Below are 24634 nucleotides of genomic sequence, written 5' to 3'. Positions count from 1 at the left end.
TGTGTATACCATGTGCATGTGTTTGCTTGGTATTCAGAGAGGCCAGGAAAGAACATTGGATGCCCTGGAACTGGAGTTACAGATGATTGTGAGCTGCCATGTGGGTCCTGGAAATTGAGCCTGGGTCCTCTGCAAGAACCATCTTCCTAGCCCCTGTTTCTTTTGACTTTGCAGTACTATGGGCCTTAGGAACGCTAGACCACAGAGCAGCATCCCTAGCACTTCCTCAATTTTGTTTTGAGACAGTGTCTCTCTAGATGGCCCAGGCTGGCCTGGAACTTCTGCCTCATCCTACAGAGTAGCTGCGTTACACTCGTGTGCTACTGTACACAGCTTACCTAGGTTTTCCCCATCTGTACTACTACATATAATGAGTTCAAGCAGTTACCATGTCATTGCCTATTTCCCAATTCAGCACTCAGGCAGTACAGGCTTCCTGATCTGGACACTGGTCCCTTCAAAGCTGCATGCAGTGTTGTCAGTAGAGGGCGCTGCTGAGACACCGAGGGAGCCAGCGCTTCTGCTGGTTCTGGAGAGGTAGGGAGGACTTTCTTACACTAGTACATTCAGTGACTGCTTTGCAGTCCGCATCTTAAGTGTCCTGTTACCAGCAGCTGAGCTACTAACGGGGTTCCTCACTGACCTCAGAAAACACCTGCTCCGTCTTCCCTGTGCCGGCTCCATCTGCAGACATCCGGGGCAGCACAAGTGCTGGCTGCGAATTCTGAGGCCTCTTGCACCAAATACAGCCCAGCAGATCCCAGGCTGCAGCTCCGGGGTCCCAGCAAGCTCTGGTGTCATGGCTTTGTCCTGCAAGGCATTGCTCTAAACACCAGGGTTTCTCAGCCGAGGGTGAAGACCTTGAGTGTGGTCAGAGTTACTCCTTTCAAGCCAGTTTCTGTTCATCCCAGTCCTCAGAGCTCACGACTGCATCGTACTTTCCTCAGACTTCCCTATGGTAATAGCGTCATGATTTTGGTCTTCAGTGAACTCTGATATAACATGTAAAACCTTTCTGATTACAAAAGTCTTGACATATCAGATAAGCAGAGAGATCAGATCCCCCAGAGGGAGGGTGTGCTATTGTTTTGATGGCAAGATACTTTATTTAATTATAAAAATTATGTATGTGAATGGGTGTTTTGTCTGTATGTACATCAATGTGGAGCTTCCAAGAGACTGCTGAGAATTGAACCTGAGTTTTCTGGAAGATCAGCCAGTGCTCCTAACTGCTGAGCCTCCAGCCCTAGCTTACTTAACATTTATAGTTATTTTCTTATGTTCTCTTTGGCAGTTCTGGAGACTGTGCTTAAGGTCTCAAGAATACTCTGTAGGCACTTTGAACTACACCCCAACCCTAAAGTTTTGCTTTAAATATTTAAGTAATAAGAAATTATAAAACAAACAAACAAAAAAATACAAAAAGGAGAAAAATAATAATCAAGAATGCCACCTTCCTCAGTCCTCAGAGATAACCAATGCTAATTATTTTTTATGTTCAACCTTTCCAAGCTTTATTTCATAACGCAAAAGTAAAAAGCATATATATTTAAGGTGTATAGGTGTTTTTATATACATTATATGTTAGAATATGGTCTAAGGATGGGAGTCGTGTGAGAATTCTTGAGTGCTTATGAGAACACTCCAAGAAAACAAGTGTCTTGTGATGTCAGTGTCTTCAAAAGATGGAATTGTTCTTGGAATGTGTTTTTGTGCCCCTCCCAGATGTAGTGAATAGGAGCAGGTTTCCATCAGATTACGCATTGTTTGCTGCTATTCTATTACATGTTTTAAGTATCCTTTGTATGCCTCTCTACCAGCAGTTCTCAACCTTCCCAGTGCTGTGACCCTTCAGTACAGTTCCTCATGTTGTGGTGACCCCCAACCATAAAATCATTTTTATTACTACTTCATAACTGTAATTTTGTTACTGTTATGAATCATAAATATTTATGTTTTCTGATGGTCTTGAGTAACTTCTGTGAAGGGGTTGTTTGATCTCCAAGGGGTCAATACCCACAGGCTGAGAACTGCTGTTCACAGAAAAATGTTTTTGCTACAATGCAGCTTGTCCTTATGATTATATACAGCTTAAACTCATGAGAACTTTACTCAGTACTTTTTTTTCTCTTGTCTATCAGAGTATAAATTGTCTGATGCTCTGAGTAAAATTGGCCAGTGCATGAGACTTTAGTCTACCTTATTTATTGGTTCTATTCTTCTAGGTCCACTGCTTCTAGAGAGGCGAAAGTTATGAAATGACAAATAATTATCACAATCAAGTTTAAAATACCCAGAAATTCAGGGTATAAGATTAAAACCTGAACAGATTATACCCTGAACAGAGAAAAGTTATAAAGCTATCATAACATATGTAACTCCCCAGAGCCTCTAGAACAAAAGCATCTCTAAGCCCGTATTTTCCCTCGTTTTGTCAAATGAGAGATGGCATAAGCTAGCATGGTCACACCAAGGCTGGTGAACACACAAAAGCCTTGCAAAGACCAGAGCATCTCCTGGAAAGAGGCAGCTGCATCCTGTGGTGAAGTTGACTCGTGCTTCATCATGTGTGGGACTAATTCAATATTAAAACTGTTTCTAACCTCCATCAAATACTCCTCCCATGCTGTGCTTTTTACATAGATCAGTGTTCTTTCCCGAGCCTCTCCCTTCCGGTTGACCTTGGAAATGGAGGGTTTTCTGTATGAACGTGACTGAAGCTCTAATCTTTAAACATGACTATGTAGGGACTGCCAAGGCACTGTTCATCATAGTTCCATGGAGGTATGCAGGCATTCAAACAGTTACCAGCCTGGCAATTCTTGTATATGCAATAGTTATTAAACAGTTTGATTTTGATCTGGGTCTAAAGTAAGGACTAGTTATGTAACCCAGGGTGAACTCAACCTCTTGATCTCCCTGCCTCAGTCTCCTAAATGCTTGGATTATCCCATTGTCAGTTAAAGTAAAATGTATTCGAATATTGGGTTTGTAGAACTGTCGGTAGCCTTCAGCTGCATCCTTCACTTCTGAATGACAGGAGAGAATGGCACTATCCATTTCCAGTGAATAATCAAGCATTTGCACTGAGGGTGTCTTTCTTTCATAGCGTTCATCACTTTCATGTCCTCTTCATCCAGGAGCCAGCTGAGCATCCTGAGCCTGGTGAGTCTGAGCAGTCTCATCACACACTGACTCAGCGCCTTGACAGTGGTGGCCTGCACTTGGATTCGTTCTGGGATATGCCTGGAAATGTTCAGCTCTTGCAAGTTTGGCAGGTTGTTGAGGGCTTGAAAGAAGTGTCTATATCCTTCCTCTGTAATTTTGTGATTCATTGAAAGGTCTAAGTTCTCAAGGTTTTGGAAGCCTCTGCTGGTTGCTCCCTTGGCTGGAAAGAAAGCAGACAAAAATATTCATTAAGACACAATGCTATGAAGACTTGAGTAAAGCTTACAAAGTTATTTGTAACTAACCTCACACCCACCACCAATGAAAAATGCTAATCATATTTTTTTCTAAGACCAGGTTCCACTATACAGCCCTGGGTGTCCTAGAACTCACTTATTTAGCTGAGACGGGTCTAGAACTCACATCTGCCTTCTTCTGCCTTTTGACAGCTGAGATTAAAGGAAATACCACAATGCTTGGCTTTAAATGTGTTTTAAAGATATTTCTTTGAAAGCCCTGAACAGCTGCCTAGTTGATATGGAACCACGTGGCCAAACTGCAAGGAAGAAGAAGAAACCAGAAGTCGAGAACAGAGCATTTTAGCTGTCTGGGCAACGAGGACTTCTGTTCTGGTCTCAAAGGAGGACATACACCAAGGCGGGGCACATAGGAAGAGGTTATAGTACAAGGGACTGAGAAATTGTGGTAATAGTGTCTCCCCTTTTGCAGAGAAGGGTAGGTGCTATTCCAAAAAGCTTGTCTTTTCCCTGTGTCTGTGCTCCAGTGTGCCCAAATGACTTCCTGGTTCCTTAGAACTCTGGAGGAAATTGGGGCAGGTCAGAGTAAGTTCTCAAACCAAGTCTATGACTGGAAGTGGGGTTTTTGCTAGCAGTGTTTTTTGCTTCAGTTTTAATTGTCACAACCGTGTCCCCTAATTTGGGCAATTGTTTGGTTTGATTTCACTAAGAATCATGCTATAGTTTGACTTTAAAGACAGAAGCCCTAATGTTTCAGCTGTGCTCTAAGTTGGGCTGTTCAGTGATAGTTGGGATATTTCTCATTGCTTTGAATGATGGACTTTTCTCAAGAGGGAGAAGGTCAGAGGTTATTGCTTCAAAATGTAAGATTCTGGGTCTGAGACGTAATGTAAGAGAAAGGAGTAAGGCAAAATATTGATTTATAATAAACAGAGATGAACGAGGCTATACAAAGCTGGGCCCAGCAGCATATGCATGTATTCCCCATGCTCTGGAAGGCAGGGGCAGGGAGATCACTGTGAGTTCGAGACCAGCCTGGTCTACAAAGCGAGTCCAGTAGAGCCAAGGCTACACAGAGAAACCCTGTCTTGGAAAACACAAAAAACAAAACAAAGCAAAACAAAACAAAAAAACAGAGAAAGAAAGAAGCCATCCAAGTTAATGCTGCCCAGATTTCCTCTGAATGGGAGAGAAATGAAACTCTTAAGAAAATCATAGGTTACTATCCTCCCTCTTTGTTTTTGAGACAAAGTCTTATGTGTACATGTAATATACACACTGTGTATATTACACATGTGTAGGTGGGCATGGTGCCTGGGAAAGCCAGAAGAAGGCATCGGTTGTCTTTATCATATGACATCATTTCCCTTGAGGCAGAGGTCTGTCCCTATACATGAGCCTTGCATTTACTCAACTAGGCTAGAAACCAGCAGTCTCCAGAGTCCTAAATCTGGTTCTCATGGTTATAGAGCAATCACACCTGATGTCTTAATTCTCCTCCTCAGCCTGTGAGTGCTGAAATTCTAAGGCTGTACTACCACCATTCCTGGCTAAATTACCTTTATTTTATTCTATTCTATTTATTAATTTTTTAGACAGGCTCTTACTATGTGGCTCTGGCCGGCCTGGAACTCACAGAACAGACCAGGCTGGTCTTCAATTTACAGAGAGTGATCTGCCTTCCTTATGCCTTTGGAGAGCTGGGATTTCAGGCACATGACAACATACCTGGTTTAATCACCACTTTAAATATCGTTTGTAGAGTAACAGTACTGAGCAGTGACAAGATGAAACGCAATGTTTGCAACGCATCCATGATACCCACTCCAGGAGTACCTTTCCTGTCCTGTCTGCTCTCTTTTTCAGGAGCTAACTCCTGCCTCTTGCTTCAAACACTTTTGTGCTTATTGTTAAAAGTTGTTCAAATGGACCAGGCTCTAGGACACAAGTAATTTTATTATTCAAAATGCCCTAATGTCTCATTTCCCAGCTGTGTGTCCACCATCTTTGTAAAGTCTTGTCAGTAATCTCACTTCCAGAAACCTTCTCTGACCCCCAAATCAGGCCGAGTTCTTCAGCCGTATGCAGAAGCAACTGGTGAAGGAGAACTGGGCAGAGTGTATTGACCAAGAATGCCCTAAAACTGACAAAAAGCTACCAAGCTACATTCTCCATCAGTTCTACAAACCCCAAGTAGAGTAACCACTTCTAGTCATGTTGTCCACAGCTGCTGTGTTAGTTGGTGTGGTGGTCATAACAAATCCCCTGTTTCCAAATCCAGTCATTTTGGGGTTAGAGCTTCAACAGATGGGAAGACAAAATGGAGTATATGTTGACTTCGACAAAGCAACGCCTCTAATTCCTGGTGCACTGGATGCCAAAGCAGGATCAGGCCAGCCTGGGCTACATAGTGAGACTCTGTCTGAAAAATAAAGATCTTAAAAGCTTCTGAGTAGGGGAAAAGACACCTCACCCTAAAGGACATCATAACATGAGAATTGACACTAAACAAAAGAAATGGTACATAGGCCAGAAACCTCAGTGAAAGTAATTCCAAAATAGATAATTCCAAAATAGAATGCACTAGAAAAGTTTTTCAAATATGAAGGCAAAAGCCATTTCCTCATCATTAAAATGGGAGAAAAGTCATGACTAGCTAATCCAGAGTAGAAGAAACACATAGAGTCCTTCGGGCAGAAGGAAAAGGGCCCTGGTAAAGGGAAGCAGTGTAGTATAGTTGAGTTTGTTCCTGAGCTCATGCAGTTCAGTGCAGGTCAACAGAGGCTGTCGAAGCCAGAGAATGAGAAGGAGCCAGAAGATTAGAACAGATTGCCAGAGTTAGTTTGAGGCCAAGTACAGCAATTCAGTGAGAAGCTGAGAGAAGACAGACTAAAGCAGTCAACTAGGAGAGGAGTTTAAGCCAGAACAGCTGAGTTGAACCAGCCAGCCAGAGTTCAGAAAAAGCAAGAAAGGGTAAGCTTATTCATCAGTAAGCCTCCAAGGTGATAACATCAGGCAAATACAAATTACATTTACACTATCAAACCACGCTGAAGAAAATATGTGCAATTAATAAGCTAATAAATGTAGGAAACAAAAAAGCAGAGAAAAAACACCCATATCCTATAAAAGAAATAAAGAAACCAATATCAAATAAAAATACACAGAGGGTTGACACACCATCTCTGTCATTTTAGTTCTGAGGAGGTGGAGACAGGAGGATCACAAGTTCAGGGCCATTGAGGACTAAAAAGAGAATTAAAGTCCAGATTGAACTATTAATCAGCAGACACTGTCTCAAAAAAAAAATGACAATTCAACTATAGTAACATAATATAACATAGTATATTAAATGCAAATAAAAAGATTAATGGATTCGGTTTTTTAATTTTCTGTGTCTCTGTGTGTGGGGGGGGTCGTGTTATGCACATATGGGGTGTGTGTGGAGACCAGAGGTTAATGGTGGATGTCTTTTCAGTTGCCCTACACCTTACTTTCTGAGACCAGTTTTCACTGAACCCGGAGACTGAAGACTCCACTCGATTGTGTGACTAGTAAGTGTCACGAATTCTCCTGTCCTCAGCTCCATCACACCCCCTCTTTGGGTTGCATGCTGCTTATCACACTAAAAGAGCTCCATGCATCGTCTGAATGCATTTTACAGACTGAGCCATCTCTGCAAACTCAGGCCTGTATCAGGTATTATTCTGGTGATTGTGAGGTTTTTTGTTTGTCTTGAGACAGGGTTTTCTGTAACATATACTGACCCCTAGTTTGCTATGTGGCCAAGGATAATGATATGGATGACGATGATCCTCTTGCCTCCACCTTTTGAGTTCTGGGATCATAGATGTGTGCCCTTATAACCACTATGCCTGTTTGTATGTTGTGCTAGGGACCAAGCTTAGGGCTTTATACATGTCAGGCAAGCACTTTTACCAAGTAATCTCTTTCCTGGGGTTAACTTTTAAGTCTATTAATCTATAACTATAGATTAAAAGGTTCATCTATTAATTAACTGTGGAAGAGAGTCACCTCAAATTTTGTTACATAGGTTAAAGGGCAGGAAAAAGACATAAAAATGATTCTGGATGCCTATGTTTAGTACACAAGAAGTGAGCAGGAGACATGAAGTGCTATCACAGGTAAAGAGCATTGGTCTACCAGAAAGATCTTACAACTTGATATGTGCTGTGCACCTAGCTTGAAGATATAAAAACAAACTGGAGCTATAAAGAAGTTAGACAGGTGCCAGAGATCAATTAATCGATTTTTTTTATTTGGGGATTGAGCCTGAGCTTCTGGCATTGGTCTGTGTTCTAATTCTGGTTTAACTGAACTTAGAAAACAAAATCCCCAAGACCGTAAACTGGAGAATCTTGCCCGGCCCTATAGTGAAGACTTCCTATACATATTGTAATCGCTCAAGCAATAAATAGAGTATACTGCCAAGTTTGTGAAGCACCAAGTGTCATAAAGAAGACTCGACTAGGCTGTGGTGCAGTGGCAGAGCACTGGCCCAGCACACATGAGTGACACACTGGGTTCAATCCCCAACACAGACTGAATAGCTTCTATAGCTCCCAAAGGACACTGATGACCTTCCCAGTCTAACCAGGATGAACCTAAATCTGCAAAAGGGCATGAGAAGCAGCAGCATGACAGACAAAATGAGGAAGTAGGTTGCACAGTTTACACACAGTTTTTTTGTACACACTTGCAGCAGGCAGCTCCAGTGATGTTAGTGGCTTTTACACTCACCAATTTCCAGCACACTATCGTCATCCGTCATCCAAGGTGTCGTGAAAGGCAAGAACTCGGAGACGAGACGCCGAAGCTGCAGACACTGCTGGACAATAAGTCTGGCCACTTGGTGAACCCCGTCCCCAGTGGGAAGAAGCAGTTCCTCCAGGTTCCTGAGAGAACCCAGAGCCAGTGCTGTGGGAGACACAGCAAGTCATCCTCCATTACTATTCCACCATGAGCAGCTGTGACCCAGGTATTCTGTACTCTAGGAGACCCCACTGCTAACAGGTCCTATGCATCATGGTCCTCTCCAAGAGCAAGAGAAGGGGTCAGCACACAGCTGCTCCCTGCTGCTCTCTGCATCTTCCCCAACCTGTCTCTTCACCCAAGTCCAGGCTGTCTCCTCATTTCCACTTTCTCTCCCACAGCCAAGCTTCCTCTGGCGTCAGGTCACTCTACTGATTCGACCCCCTTTTTATCATCACTCCTCCTGCCATCACCCCAGTGATTTCACAGCCACGTGACCCACACTAGACACTAAAAGCATGGTACACTTCTGTGAAAGCCTTCCTTCCCAAGTTCACTCTTACTTAGCAGGATATTCTGTAGATCACATGATCACTAAGTCTACTCCTGAGGACCCACAGAAAATATTTTGAAAACTTTCTGGCATGGACCAATATTACAGATTCATCTTTGGCTTTTCCTGTTCCAGTTCTTGAATGAACGATGTATCCACAGACTCTGATTCTTTCAGGAAAGAGTACTTAGAAAGCAACTCCAGAGATTTGGGCAATTGACACAATGACACAGTGCTTGCTTAGCATGCTTGAGACCCTGGGTTCCATACCAGTGCCACCAACATGCACACACATCCACAGGCACAAACATGCCAAATAACTGAGCCTTCTTTTCACTCCATTGTTTTTGTAAAATCACAGCAAGATGGGTAGCCAGCAGCTCTGCTGGGCCACCTATGAAACCTCAGGAAGTTTCTTGTCATATCTTCTTGCTTAAACCAGCAAAGCTGGGTGTAAAAAAATATGCCCTGATGGTAGTTTCATTAGTATGCACAGGGTGTGAGCCTCATTTAGTTGGGTTAAATGATTTATTTTGGCTTTTAAAAGACAAAGTCTCACCCTATAGCTCAGGCTGGCCTGTAACTCATAATCTCCTGTCTCATCCTCCCAGGAGCTGTGATCAGGGGCACTAAGAACCACTCCCATATTCTAAGTGGTCTTTCTCAAATGGGTTATTTAAGATCTACCCAAAAAACTATCCTAGCTCTGTGACCAGAAAACAAAACTGTTTGAAATGGAAAAGAAATGAACACACCCCACAGTAGAAAAGCTAGTCCTGGACACTAATAATGATACTCTGCTATGCTTTCAGTTAAGAGCCCAACTTGACGGTCCTCTGGAAGGATTCAGCCAACAGCAGATTAAGACAGATGCTGGGACGTGCAGCCAAGCATGGGAGGAACTCTAGGGGTCTTGAGGAAATATTGGGGGAAAGATGGAAGGACCTGGAGGGAACAGGAACCTCATAGGAAGACCAACAGAGACAACTAACCCAGTGACATGGGAGCTTTCAGAGACTGAGACATCAACTAAGGAGCATGCATGGTGTGGACCTAGGGTCCTGCACACATGCAGCCAGTGGGCAGCTTTGTCTTCACGTGGGTCACCTGGTGAATGGAGGGGGTGCTCTTTTTAATATGGACTCTATTGCCTGCTTTTGGATCACTTCCCCCTGGTAGGGCTGCCTTGCCTGTCCTCCGGGGATGAAGATAAGAGCAGACCTGATATGACTTGATGTGCTGGGAAGGTTAATACAGGAGGGAGGGGGGCTCCCCTTTTCTTGGGGGAAGGAAAAGGGGAAGGGGAAAGGAGGGAAAAGAGAGGACTGGGAGGTGGGGAGGGAGGGTGACCCTCAGAATGTAAAGTAAATAAACTAATACGAAATTAAAAAAAAGAAAAAGAAAAGAAATGAGCAACTGAACACTGGAAAAGTACTTTCTGGAAAAGACAGTCGCTGTGACAGTCCTAAGAGATACCTGTATGTAGAAACCTAGATGTCTATATATGTATATAGATCCTTGTGTGTTTATGGAATAACAAACTATGAGTTTGCACACATATTTCCAATTTGTGGTTCTTTCTTTTTGACATTTGAAAAACAACTTAAATTACATTTGGCAGCGGCCAAGCCTCTTCTGGGAATGGTGCGTGAGTGTGATGCTGGCGGCTCCCCTTATTACAAGGCCTGAGGACTTAGGTCTCCACATGACAAGGACCTGTGGAGATATTAGTGCAGAATCTCCTGGCATTTCCCGAGGGAATGCTTGGTTCACTTTTGCCTTGCATTTGCAAGGCTCAGATCAGGCTGTGATTGATTCTGGTTTGGCTCTGAGGATTGTGGGAGTTTGTTAATGATGATGTGGTTGAGCCAATGTGAGGGCCTGGTCTAGGTACATCAGCTATTGTCTGGATGTTCTCTCCACATAGAAACTTGGTTCTGACAACAATTTGCCCACCAACCTGTTCCAAACAATAGCTATGTGATTATCAAAAAGTTAGGAAGGTCTTGATGGATCTCTAGTTCCAAGACGAAATAGGAACACTCAGAGGCAAGCCAACCAATTGATTTGATTTGATTTGTTCAATTGAATTGATTCAGGTTGCTAATTTGCAGAGAGCCCTGGGCATTAAAGGAATTAAATATCCTGATTAGGGTATGAGAGGATGCCAGTTGCCAATAATTAAGTCAGAATTCCCTGTGTTGTAATCTATCATCTCTTTATACTGCAACCACAATTGCTGCCAACCATGGTCACTTGGTTAAGTACCAGTGTGTTGGGTTAGATAGTAACTGCTTGCTGAAGCTGTTTCCTCTTTCTTGACCATGGAGATTGAGGAGGAGAAGGAAGGGAAAAGTACAGTGTGAACGTTACTGCTACACATAGGAAGGTCTTAAAACAGACTGCATGAGAAAATGAATGTAAAGCCTTTTCAGCTGTTAAAAAATGGATGTATAAGTAAGGGTGCCCTGAGCTGTCTCAGTGTCAGAGTGTGTGAACTGCATCCCTTGATGCAAGTCTTCATTCACGGACTGTACACTTCCTCCTTCAGGTTCTGAACCCACTGGCACTGCACTCCAGCATGTACCTATATGTATTTTGTGTGTGTGTGTGTGTGTACATACTTGAGAGTGCATATGTGCATGTACTTTGGCATACATGTAGCATAGTATGGGTTTAGGGGTTTAGAGATCAGAGGACAGCTTTTGGAAGTAGGCTCTTTTCCTTTCCATCATTTGGGCCCCAGAGATCCAACTCAGGTCATCAGCCTTGGTGCCAGGCCTTTTACTTGCTGAGCCATCTCCGGCCTTTTTCCTGAAAAAGCTATAATTTTGGCTGACCTCTGTGAGGGAAATCCTGAAATTCACTTTGTGACTGTTTGTGTGTATGTGTGTGCACTCATCTTTAAAAAAGGAAATATAATCCACTTCATTAAGGCTTCATTAACAAGCTGGGCACAGGAATTCAAAGCGTTGCTAACTTAGACTGACCAGCATTCTGCTTTAATACTTGTAATTTTCTTTTCCAGCAGTGGGGAAACTTGATGCTCGCAATGTGAGTTTTACACAGCCAACCTGAGACAGTAGCCTTGAGAGTGCCTGATGTTGTCCCTGCCACTTTACCAGCACCTCCAAGGCCAAAGCAAACACACGTGGCAGCTGCCTCTGCAGAAGAGAAGAGGAAGGGGGAGTCACCTCTCCTACAAAAGTCTGGGAAGCACTGTGAAGACAGAGCTCTGCACCCCGTATCGCCATGGCCTCCATTTTCCCCATTAGTGTTTCCCATGAAACTGTATTATTTTTCTAAACTTTCTTTTGTTTGTTTGTTTTTCAAGACAGGGCTTCCCTATGTAGCCCTGGCTGTCCAGGAACTCACTCTGTAGAATAGTTGGCCTCTAACTCAGAAATCCACGTTCCTCTGCCTCCCAAGTGGTGGAATTAAAGGAATGCATCACGACCACCTGGCCTTCTAACATTTTTTTAACTAAAAAATAAGTATATAAACTCTCTATACTTGTCATTGTGTTCAGTATGGTTTATCACAGATTAGTTTTCTTAACATAAATAGAAGTTTTTGTGTAGATTCTGAAACCTTTGAAACAGAACAGATAGAGCACATCTAGAATGGGTGTCCAACAATTGAGGTACACAGTGCCACCATGACCAACTTTTATCCTAAGGTGTCAGTGAGTCTGAGAGTATTGCATTTAATGAGTTTAAGCATGAGGATGCTTGAGAGCAAAAGTATCTGGCGGTGAGACTGAGTATCACCATGGTGTCCTCCAAAGGACCAGCATGGCTGGTGCATGACCCTCTGTGTCAGCACATTCCACAAACCACAGGTTCATTTTTTTTAAGTGTCTGTGCTAAACATATCCAGACGTTTCCCCCTCTTCCTTACTTTAAGAACAACACACTCTGAAAGGCCCTGCCCTGCAGACTATCAAAGCAGACGCTGAGACTTATGGCCAAACTTTGGGCAGAGTGCATGGAATCTTATGAAAGAAGTGGGAAAGAGTAAAATCTGGAGAGGACAGGAACTCCATAAGGAAAGCAACAGAACCAGAAAATTTGAACACAGATTTTCAAGTACCATGCATGGAGATAACCTAGAACCCCTGCACAGATGTAGCTCATGGCAGTTCAGTGTCCAAGTGGGTTCCATAGTAATGGGAACAGGGACTGCTTCTGACATGAACTGATTGGCCTGATCTTTGATCACCTCCTCCTGAGTGGGAAGCAGCCTTACCAGGCCACAGAGTAAGACTATACAGCCAGTCCTGATGAGACCTAACAGACTAGGATCAGAAGGATGAAAAAGAAACCCTCCCCTACCAGTGAACTTGGGGAGGGGCATGCTTGGAGAAGGGGAAGGAAGGGAGGAATTGGGAGGGGAGGAGGAAGGAAACTAGAGGGGGCATACAAAGTAAATAAAGTGTAATTAAAAATAAAATAAAATTAAAATTAAAAAAAGAAAAACACAATGTAACTTTTTTTTTTACATGGCATTAGGCATTGTAAGTAATGGAGAAGTTATTTAAAGTTTATGAATGTGTGTGGGGTCATGGGAAAACACTGCACCATTTTGTATCATAGAGTAGAGGATGTTCTAGTGTTTACAGCAGCAGCAGCTCCTGGACTTAACTGTCATGGAAGTAAAGGGACAACTGTACACACCTTGATTTGTTGTGAGTTCACTGCAGGAGGAGGAAGTGGAGGAGAAGGAGGAAGAGGGGGAGGAAAATAATAAATTAAGAAACGCTTCTATAAACTTACCAAACTTTTCTGATGTTTTCTTATCTGGAAATTTTTGACAATAAAGATCTAATGTCTTCAGAGAAACAAAATTTGGCAATATGTTGACTATGAAAGGAAAAATAAAATTTAGTTGGGTCAAACACATTACCTATGACTCAGAGCAGTACTGTTGAGATAAGGAGTATCTAAAAAGTGATGAAAGGTGATATAATATTCAGAATTACTATGACTAAATAGAAGACACTGCTCTGAAAATGAAAGGTTTAAATTGTAAACAGATGCACTTCACTGTTGTGAAAGCCTCACTGATGATCCGGCGTGGTTACAGTTCCCACGACACCTTTGCATTTTAATTCTAGAGTATTGAATAACTGTACACAGGAGCATCTGAAGTCAAAGTTGTACAGTCCTTACCAAATGGTGTGGTTTCAAAGCATCGTCCAGAAAACTCAATCTCTCTGAGTTTCTTGCAGGAAGCAAGTGCAGCCATGAGAGACTTACAATTCAAAAGGAAATCACATTTCAGATGGAAGACATGAAGATTTGGAGAGCTCTGAATCAATTTAACTGTAAAATATGAAAGATTTTCAGAAATTAGAGGCTGAATGTTTCTATCAGAATTGGACCCCCAATCTATCAGTTCCAGCCACAGTGATTAAACAGGCAATGACACAACATTCATAATGTAGTGACTCAGTGGCAAGTATCTAGAGCTCAGACTATATTTGTTGGGCTCATGTTGTGTCTAATTGACACAGTCATGTGAAAGAATAGCTTTCTATAAGAAACTGAGTGAAAGTTTACCAGTGACATTTATGAACTCTGTTGCTGGGGTTATGCCCCATGTTGGGTGCCAGCAGTGGTTCTCCTCCCTGGGGAACTGTTGGCCACAAGCCAATGAAAGCAGGAGGAGCAAAAGGTGAGATGCAGGCCTTTGAAGGCTGCTAGGATGATGGAAAAAAACCCTCTGGGAACCACTTCAGGGAGACAGTTCAATTTTAATTCAAGAGAACAATTTTATATTCCTTGGGGAGTGGGTGAGGGCTCTCGGGATACGTGTACATAACTGGCACTTCAAGGATTCTTGATTTGCATTAAACAGGATGCTCTTACCATAAGAATGGGAACACAGTACCTAATTATCATATGGGCATAGGGAGGGGAGAGCTAGTAGGCAACTGTGCCAACAGCCATATATCAGATATGGTTAGAGGTATCTATGCCTAAAGATACTTTCCAGATGAGGTCAGGCAGAGAGTAGGAGGCCCTGCTGGGAAGAGGAAGTCCTTCATCTAGTGCCAAACTCAGAATGGCTATCTGGACTGGGAAGATTGCAAACTCAAACATCAGGGTCCTACCAACAGAAGAGGAAGTGTTAGGAGTGTAAAGCTCAGGCTGTGCAGTCAAACCTTCTGTTTGGAGACACATTTCCTTAGCCCTGAGCCATCGCTGACCTCATTTCCCCTGCTGACAATCAGCAATAATCTTCATACCTTATCTCACACAGGGGCTGTGAAGACTGAGTCAGCTGTTGTGAAGGGCTGAGAACAGTTCCCCACACGTTAAAGACTCTGGTAACAAATAAATCTCTGCCCTCTTAAGGAGGAAGATGCTGTTCCCACACCTTCCCAAGGACACAGTTCACGCTGTGAAGCCCAGGGAAGGTTTAACTAATGATTAGTTAATGGTTCTACCAATTACTAGCCAAGTAGCTTTTCCAGCTGAGACATGAGCTGGAGATCCAAGCACCATCCTTACCTAGTCTGGAGAGGTCAGACTCTGTGGAAGTTTGGATGGATAACTTCTCCATGTGGTGGAGGTTTAGGAACTCTCCAGGAAGGACTGAAAGCACATCTGCTTTGCCGTCTAGTCTCCCAGACAGTTCTTTCAGGCCCGGGAACTTGTTCAAGTTAGCAAAGAGTTGATCTGGCAAGCAGCACATAGTTCCCATCACTCAAGGTCCCCAGTGGAAGTTCTCAAGTGTGCTGCGACCTTCAGCCATTTTCATGCTTTCAAGATGAAGTTTCTTAGACTTCCTAACACCAGTCTAGGAAGCACATCCAGGAAGATATTGTCAGCTATAATATCTGCTAATCATAAACTACAGGGAAAACCCCGTACTGGTCTCTAAACTTACGAAATAAGTAAAGCTTCTCTCCAACCAACAGCATGGGAATGTCTGACTTTGCACATGCAAAAAGGGTGCAGTTGGACTCTCACTTCCTATTCATGAAAGCTAACTCAAAGTGAACTAATGACAACTATAACAACTAACACTAGAACTCTTAGAAGAAAACAAGTAATTTTCACAACCTTGGGCTTCATCATGGATCCTTAAATATGACTTACTGACTTACTAGAATATATTTACGATGAAGCAGATGACAGGGAAAAATAAGACTAAATGAGATTTGCACCTTGTAGGTGGGAAAGTATAGTGAAGAAGCCACCATGAAACACAGTGGGGAATTTCCTCAGCAGATTAAATACGAAGAAGGTGTGGTGGCTCACAGATGTGACCTCAGTGGCTGGGAGACTGAAAAAAGGGGGTTACCATACATAGCTCAAGGCTAGCCTGTGTTGTATGGTAAGTCCCAGGGAAGCCTAGCCTATAGAAGGGATCTGTCTCAGAACACTGAGCCTCTGTCTCAAATTCCATATGAGCAGGAAATTCCTAAACAAGAGGAGTGTATGGCACAGGGATACGGCTCAGTGAGAAAAAGGACTTGTACCAAGCCTGCCAACCTCATTTTGATCCCTAAGAGCTACAAGGTGGATGGAAGGGAAAAATGGCATTCCTGAGGTTGTCCCTGCCCCCTATACGCATGCTCTGACACGGTTCCGTTCCCATGCACACATCTGCAAACACACACACACAATAAAAAACAAAAGAAGCATTCAGATATAGACAAGAAAAGCATTCCTAAGCATGTAACACACAGCTAAAGACAAGAACTAAACTAGTTATGATTATGAAATTTTTAAAAAAAGCAAACATTTACAGGACTGTCAAAACTTCTAAGTAACGATAAACAAATTTAATGAAAGTCAGATGAAGCCTGTACTGAAAATAACCAAATATTACCTAATGTTAAAGACAACTAATAGGAGATATTTTTCCTAGTTGGTTTCTGTCAACTTGAAACAGGCTAGAATTATTAGGGAAGAGGATCCTAAATTTGGAAAAAAATCCCTTAAATTAATGATTGATGAGCAAGGGGCCAACTCAGTGGGGATGGTGGTGCTGCTCTGGAAAGATGGTCAGGAGTTGAAGAAGAAGGCAGATATGTAAGCAGCCATGTAAAGGAAGCCAGAGTCCTCCCTGGTCTCTCCTGTTCCTGCCTCCAGGTTTCTGCTTGCATTCCCTCTGTGACATCCTTCAGGGGTGAACTGTGCTAGCCGGGAGGTTTAAGATGTGATAAACCCTTTCTTCCCCCAAGTTGCTTCTGGTAAGAATCTTTTATTACAGCAACAGAAACAGAAGTAAGACTGTATTGTTCCTACTTTTTAATTCCTTTTCCGGAGAAGCTAACCTCCCTCCTTCTTCTCGCACCCAGAATGCAGATATCTCTTCAGCAACATCTCACACACAGTCCAACATTGACTAATAACAAGCAGTTAAGTGCCCTAACAACCTCTCAAGCAATGAAACACAGAAGCTATTCTTGAATTACGTGAAACCCATTCTATAATTCAGGACCTTCCAATGATCTATGCACTGCCCCAAACAGTGAAAGCATTTAAACTTCTCCTATAAAGGAACATTTATGAAGAGATGAAACTGAAGTTTCATCCATCTAAAACTAAGGATGAGAAAATGGAGGCATAAAGTTATTGTGTAATTTAAATGCTGATTTCTGTACACCCCCCCCCATATCTGGTTGCAACCCTTGTTCTGAGAATCTCCTGTTTCCATGTTGGGTAAACACTGCTCCCCAGTTGTCCCCTAGTATGTCAATATCGCAAATTACACAACAATACTGAGCAGTCATTATTCTATTCTTAACCCTCTAGGCTAGTCTGGCTTCTTTCCTGCATAAATCCTTGACATACTTGCACTTTATGGTATTCTCTGCTCCAGCTGCTCTCTCTTCATGTCTCTTGGACCTCTGCCCATGGCTGGAAATTCCCCACTTCATCCTCTAACTCTTCCCCCCACCCCGGAGGGCAGGAAGTCCAGCCCTATTCTCTCCTCCACTCAGCTCTTAGCTGTAAGCTGCTTGTAATTTCTCTTTTCTCATAGGCCATTGTTCTATTCGAATAGGTTGGTTAGTCAGCCTTAACAGGAAGGCCATTGGTGTTGTGTCAGCAGGGTCTCCTCCATATGACCTTGGAGAATCAGCTTGTGCTGTGTTCTGTTTATGGACAACTTGGACAGTTTTACTACCTTTGTCAGGAACATCCCTGATTTTATGGCTTGTCCCTTCAGTTGGAGGAATGGCAATCCATGCTTCTTACTGTTGCAACAGATCCCTCCCCCGTAAATTCAGGGCTGCATCAGTCATATATGGCCTTAATTTTCCTGTTGGGATTTCTGGCCCTACACATTTAAGACATTTTAGACTTTGTTTTACCTGCGACAGTGACACAATTCCCAGGAGCTCTGTAGATACATTTTTAAATGGCCAAATTGGATACCAGGAGTCTTGGAAAATTATTGTTACATATGCTCCAGGAGACACTAATCCTTCCATCTCAATGATATCTAATTGTAATTCTAATTTTGGCCTTTTATCATTTATAGCGTTTGCCAAAATGTCTGATTTTTCATCTTTAGTGCCTCTTGTTTTATCCCCTAGGAGCATCTTTATCTCCTTTAAATGGTTTATCTAAGTTTTTAGTAGCCCTGTTTGTCCTATCAGGCCTTGAATTTTCTTTTTTTCTTTTTTCTTTTTATTCTTTTTTTTTTTTTTTTTTAATAATCCTCTTTTGGTGGGCAGGAAACTAATGGTTCATGTTGTTTTTTTCTGTCAGACCTTGAGTGAAGTCCCTTAGTCAGTTTTCTGAAATTAAGGAATTGCCTTGGATAACCTGCATTCAGGAGCCATATAACCATTCCTTACCATCTTTGACAATATCAATTCCTCTAGTCCTATTTCATTAATGCATAAGTGAAGCCTCATCTTTCCACCATGCCAGCCATTGCAATTAAGAGCTAGGCTCTAGAATGGCTGTCATCAAATCTCTCCAGTCTTTTGGAGTTATGCAATTCCATGTGGCCCAGTTATTAAGTATTCGTTCAATGCATGGTGAGTGTAAGCCACAATTTGTTTTTCCTCCTTAAGCCTTTTAAAATCTTGAGCCTCTATAGATTTCCATCTGAATTCTTCATCATGAGACATGAGGAGAGAGCAGCTGGAGCAGAGAATGCCATAAGTGCAAGTATCTTGGGGATTTACATGGGGAGGAAGCCAGACTAGCCTAGAGGATTAACAGTAGAGCAACTTCTCAGTACTGTGCTGTAAGCTGCTTTATTAGCCTATCAGGCAACAACTGGGGAGCAGTGTTTACACAATACTGAGGCGGGAGATTCTCAGAACAAAGACTGCAACCAGATGTGGGGAGTACAGAAATCAGAACTTGAATTACTCAATAACCTTATGCCTACAAGAAAACAGAGTCAGCCAGACTGCTTGTGAAAGCACACTTCAGGGATACCTGGTAACTGGTTCATCCCTGAGACCTCAAGAGACTGCAGGGCAGTCAGGGTGAGAAGCAGCTCCTGTTCTGCTGTGCTGAACTCCAGCCTGCATAAGGAGCACTTGGTGACAGAGGTCTTATTCAGCTCCAGAGCCAGGCGGATGCTTTCAAGAAAGCCACTGCTGTTGGACAAGCAGAGCTCAATATTCTGAGAAGCTGAGAAGACGTCCATTAGGACCTGGAGCAGTGCTTGGTCTGCTGGGCCCATGTCGGCCACTGCAACTTCCAACCTAGGGAAAGATCCCTAGGTTGGGAAGAGTGTGGCTTGGGTGACAGTTTCCAAAAGCCAGTACTGATATTTGGTGGGGCCTGGTGTCGGATATCCGCATAGTTCCTCACGATCTCTTCTTTTTCAGCCAAATCTTTCTTGCATTCATTCACCGGTTGAAAGGCAGATGCATGGTCCTGATCTACAGTTGGTGGCTGTAATGTTTTCAAACTTTTTTCTATTAATGATAAATATATTTGCTGTACCCACTTATTTCCATTTATTGAGACCTCAATACTCTTCAATAATAACAGGCTTTCTGGGTGCTCCCAAAAGTACTGTAAATTCAATACTTTTAAAGTCAGTGTTCTTCCCTGAAGAAATCACAAAATCAATGGAGAACATGCAGAAACCGTGTTGCTTTCATAAGCAAAGTTTAAAGCAATGCTCAGTAAATACTCTGAAATTAATAAAGAGAAAAGTTTAGGAGATAATGGCCACAATCCCTTAACGGAGTCCATCCACAGTGAATCTTCCGGGTGCAGCTTCATGTAATCCTCATCGTCAGACATGTTCTCCAGCGACTCTTTCTCATCCACCAGCTGAAGCAAATGAGACACAACTTCTGGCCCTGCCTTTGATGAAGGATACCTGGAGACATACTTCAAAAAGTTGTTGTAGGTGGTCAGAGCCTTCAAGGGAGAGTTAATTTGTGTCAAATAATGAATTCCCAGGTCTTGGTCTTCCTGCCTGTCTGAACCCAGAAGTTCAGTCAGCCTCATGGCAGCAAGAAATTCTTGGAAGAGAGGACTTAAAAACCGGTAGACTGGTCTCAGCCTCTGGGCGGTGAATTTGCTCATCAAGCAGGTGGTCAGGTCTTCATCTTCATCCACTCCAGCCTCTGTGAGGTCATCATTGTTGAACTCAAAGCATGAAAAAAAACGCCCGCTCAAGGCCAGCTGCCCACATGAGGACACAGTGGCCTTGAGGGCCTCAGCTGCAGCTTTGTACTTGAAGGACAGGTACTTCATATAAGACTTGAAAATGGCCACATTTTGAAAGGGCTGGTCAGAAGGATTTTGAAACCAGTCAGTACAGACTGCTGCCATGAAGAGAGGAGCTTTGTGAATTCCTCTCAGATGTTCATTCTTTCCAAAGTAATTGAAAAACCTTTGTACACGGATTATATTATGTGAAAAGAACTTCCATAATACAGAGACAGTATTATAGAAAGGAAACTCTTTGATCTCTAGAATTGTATCCAGATATGGACGGATGGACCTGGCCCTGTTTGTATGGACAGCTATCAATAAGCAGGTTTGTGACAAGTAGTTTCTTGTAATCAGTGTCTCTAGGTCTTGGGGGAGCGAGTCTACCCCATTATAGTCATCCAACAGGAACAGCACCTGGTGTTTTAACTGCTGGATGGTCCTGCTCAGGCATGCTTCACTAACACAGCCTCCTGCCTCTAGGAGTTGGGCACAGATGATGCTGGCCAGACCCTGGTCTAGTCTGGTGGAACTAAGGGAGAGGTAGAAGACCAGCTGGAATCTGTTCAACAGGGGACAGTACCCTGATGCCCAGAGAAAAGCTATTTTCTTCAGGAAGGTTGTCTTCCCACTGCCAGCTTCCCCCTCCACACACATGACTGAGCTGATATTGGCAAAGACCTTGGGGATTGTCAGGGCCCCTTGCACTGGCCTGCTGATGTGCTTTGCAACGATGGACACATCACAGCCAAACAAGTGGTCAGTGCCTTGGCTGGAGCACACCTCTGGCAAATTCATGTGGCGGAAAGTGGCTTTGGTGTAGGTGCCTCGCAGCTGCTCACTCAGACTCTTTGCCTCTTGATACCACTGGGCTTCCCTCAGAGCCAAGCCTGTGGAGAGAAGGGAGGCAGAGGAAGGTGTACCTTCACATCTCTTTGATTGCTTTGTTTGTCTGCTAAGAGTGGATTAGGACTCTCCTCTCCTTCCCATGACCCCCCTCCATACCCTAAGACCCTCTCATCTTTCCATAGCATCAGAATGTGGGGTACTATGTCTAAGGCCTCTCATTTGACAGGGACTTGGATATCCTGGCACCCTAATTTCCCTTTAGGATCTCAGGAGACCAGCCTGCTGCATGATGCCTTAACATTGGCTGCTTTGGATCTGGCATGAGGACTGCTGTTGGTAGTCCTGCATTCACTCTCAAGATGCCATGGGAGCGCTCTCTCACCCACAGCTCCCTTCACCTCAGTGCTCTCCTCTAGGAGCTCCTCAGACAATTATAAATATGCTGTCCTGTCCAATTCTGTGCAAATACACAGAATCCCATGTGCTTTCAAGTTCTTACCAGCCTCAGTGGGATGAACTGGGTCCTCCTGATTGCTTTCACTTGTGATTTCCTTTGAAACAGAAATCCTTTATTAAATCCTAACTGGGTCTTGATTTAAGAGTGGGCATTCTATTATTACTGAGGATCTTCTAAACATCTTCTAAACCCAGCCTGCTCAATTCTGATAAAAGGAAGGCATAGTCCAGGTATGAAAGAATAAATTTCATATGTGTGCAGTAGTCATGTTCCTAGATGGTACATCCATTTTACACACATCTTCTGTATGGGTGAGGACTTTGTGAGTTATCAGTACTGTAATATCTAGGAAAAGAAGAGTCCTGCAAAGTTCATCTAGCATTCCTCCCTGCTTAGTCATTAGTAGCTACATGTTTAATACCATACACAGGGATGGATGCACACAGATTATTAAACACACACTTTTTTTTTTTAATTTGAGACAGTGTCAGGTAGTGTAGTTGGTCTGGAATTCCCTATGTAGCCAAGGGTAATGTTGAAGTATTTGTCTACCTTTCTCCATTTCCCAACTGCTGGTATTATAGGCATGAGCCTACACACACCCTTGACTTTGATACCACTGTTTTTTTCCTTTTCTTGAACTCCAAACATCTTACTATACCTCATTTTATTCAGAGCTAAAGATGTTTTTGTGTCTATTAGGAAACTATATGATATCTGAGTTACATCCTCTGCACTTGCAATGCTAGCCACACATCTGACAAAGGGCTGATATCCAAAATTTATAAAGAAGCCAAGAAACTAAACATCAACAAACCAAATAACACAATTAAAATATGGAGTATGGATCTAAACTGAGAAATCTTGACAGAGGAATCTCTAATGGCTGGGAAGCACTTAAAGTTCAACATCCTTAGCCATCAGGGAAATATAAATAAGAAAGACTCTGAGATTTCATCTTACACCCTTGAGAATGGCTAAGATCAAAAACTCAAGCCACAGCTCAGGCTGGTGAGGACATGGAGCAAGGGAAACATTTTTCCACTGCTGATGGGAATGCAAACTTATACAGTCACTTTGAAAATCAATTTAGCAGTTTCTCAGAAAACTGGGAATAGATCTACCTCAAGACTCAGCTATACCACACCTGGACATATACCCAAAGGATGCTTCATCCTACCACAAGGACACTTTCTCAAGCATGTTCATTGCCTCTTTATTCATAATAGCCAACTGGAAACAACCTAGACTCCTTTTAATGGAAGAATGGCTAAAGAAAATGTGGGATATTTGCATGAGGGAGTATTATTAAAAACAATGACAGAATGACATTTGCAGGCAAATGGATGGAACTAGAAAAGACCATCCTGGTAAGATAACCCAGAACGATAAACATGGTATGTTCTCACTTATAAATGGATATTAGCTGTGATGTAAAGGATAACCATGATACAATCCACAGACCCAAAGAAACTAAGTAACAAGGAGGGCTCAAGTGGGGTTGTGTGAATCTCACTGAGAAGGAGAAATAGAATAGGCATTGTGGGTGGATGGTAGGAGGAGACTGGGTTAGGGCAGAGGTAGGGATGGGGACAGGAGGGATCAGGTGTGGGGAGGATGGAGAGAGTACTGAAAGAGTCAACTGCAATAGGGGGTCTCTCTTGGACAAGCTAGAAACCTAAGGCAATAGAACCTCCCAAGAATCTCTGAGGGTGACCTTAGCTAAGACTCCTAGCAATGGGGAACATGGAGCCTGAAGCAGCCATCTCCTGTAACCAGGCAAGACATCCAATGGAGAGATTGGGACACCAACCCAGCCACAAAATCTTCGACCTACAATTTACCCCTTGACTTACAAGGGGTAAAGATGGAGTAGAAATTGAGGGAGTACCCAACAATGACTGATCTAGCTTAAGACCCATTCCATGAGAGGGAGTCCACCACTGTCATGATTAATAATATTCTGTTATACTTGCAGACAGGAGCCTAGAATAACTGTCATCAAAGAGGCTTCACCTAGCAACTGATGGAAACAAATGCAAGACCCACAGCCAAACACTGGGTGAAGCCTGGGGAACCCTGCAGAAGAAGGGGAGGAAGGATTGTAGAAGCCAAAGGGATCAAAGACACCACAAGGAAACCTACAGAATCAACTAAACTAGTCCCATGGGGGCTCACAGAGAATGAACCGCCAACCAGGCAGCATGCATGGGACTAATCAGGTCCACTATATGTATGTAACAGTTGTGTAGCTAGTCTTCATGTAGGATTCCTAACAGCAGGAGTAAGGGATGTCTCTGACTATGTTGCCTGCCTTTGGAGCCCTTTCCCCTATTTGGGCTGCCTTATCTAGCCTCAACAGAAGAAAATGTGCCTACTACAAGTTGATATGCCAAGGTAGTTGATATCCACAGGAGGCCTCCCTTTTTCTGAAGAAGAAAAGAGGAGGAGTGGATAGGGGTGTGGGGGAAGGGCTGGGAGAAGAAGAGGAATGAAAAACTGCAGTCAGGTTCTAATTAATTATTTGAAATAAAAATTCCAAATACAAGAGATTTATCAAGGGAATCCAAAATTGCTCTGCTGTTTTGTTTTCCTTTATTTTTCTCTATTGTAATCAGCTTAAACTTTTTACATAACTATAGCTCCTCCAAAGAGACCTACTGTAGTTCTTAGCATAACTGTTGCTCTTCTGTTAAAAACTGCTGTTTCCTTTAGCATATCAGAAGCCATTTTACTTCCAAGTATCCATTTTGATCATAAGGTAAAATTGAGTTCAAGTTCTCAGGCCTAAGTGCCTGAGACCAGGGTCCACTCCAATAGTTCAATAATTGCTGTTTAGAATAAAACAATAGATGATAAATGCATGTTCTGCTTGAGTTAAAGATAAATGTAAGTTCTGTTAGAAGTAAGATCGAAACATCCT

At 42.9% G+C, this 24634-nt stretch overlaps 1 pseudogene; it reads right to left on the bottom strand.

The window, feature by feature from the left end:
• Window positions 1-1295: 1295 nt before the first annotated feature.
• Window positions 1296-24634, bottom strand: part of LOC110544943 (baculoviral IAP repeat-containing protein 1b-like) — a 40282-nt pseudogene continuing 16943 nt past the window's right edge.

This window comes from Meriones unguiculatus, chromosome 6 (assembly GCF_030254825.1).
Source record: "Meriones unguiculatus strain TT.TT164.6M chromosome 6, Bangor_MerUng_6.1, whole genome shotgun sequence".
Taxonomy (NCBI): domain Eukaryota; kingdom Metazoa; phylum Chordata; class Mammalia; order Rodentia; family Muridae; genus Meriones; species Meriones unguiculatus.
This window is presented reverse-complemented; position numbering and strand designations above follow the sequence as displayed.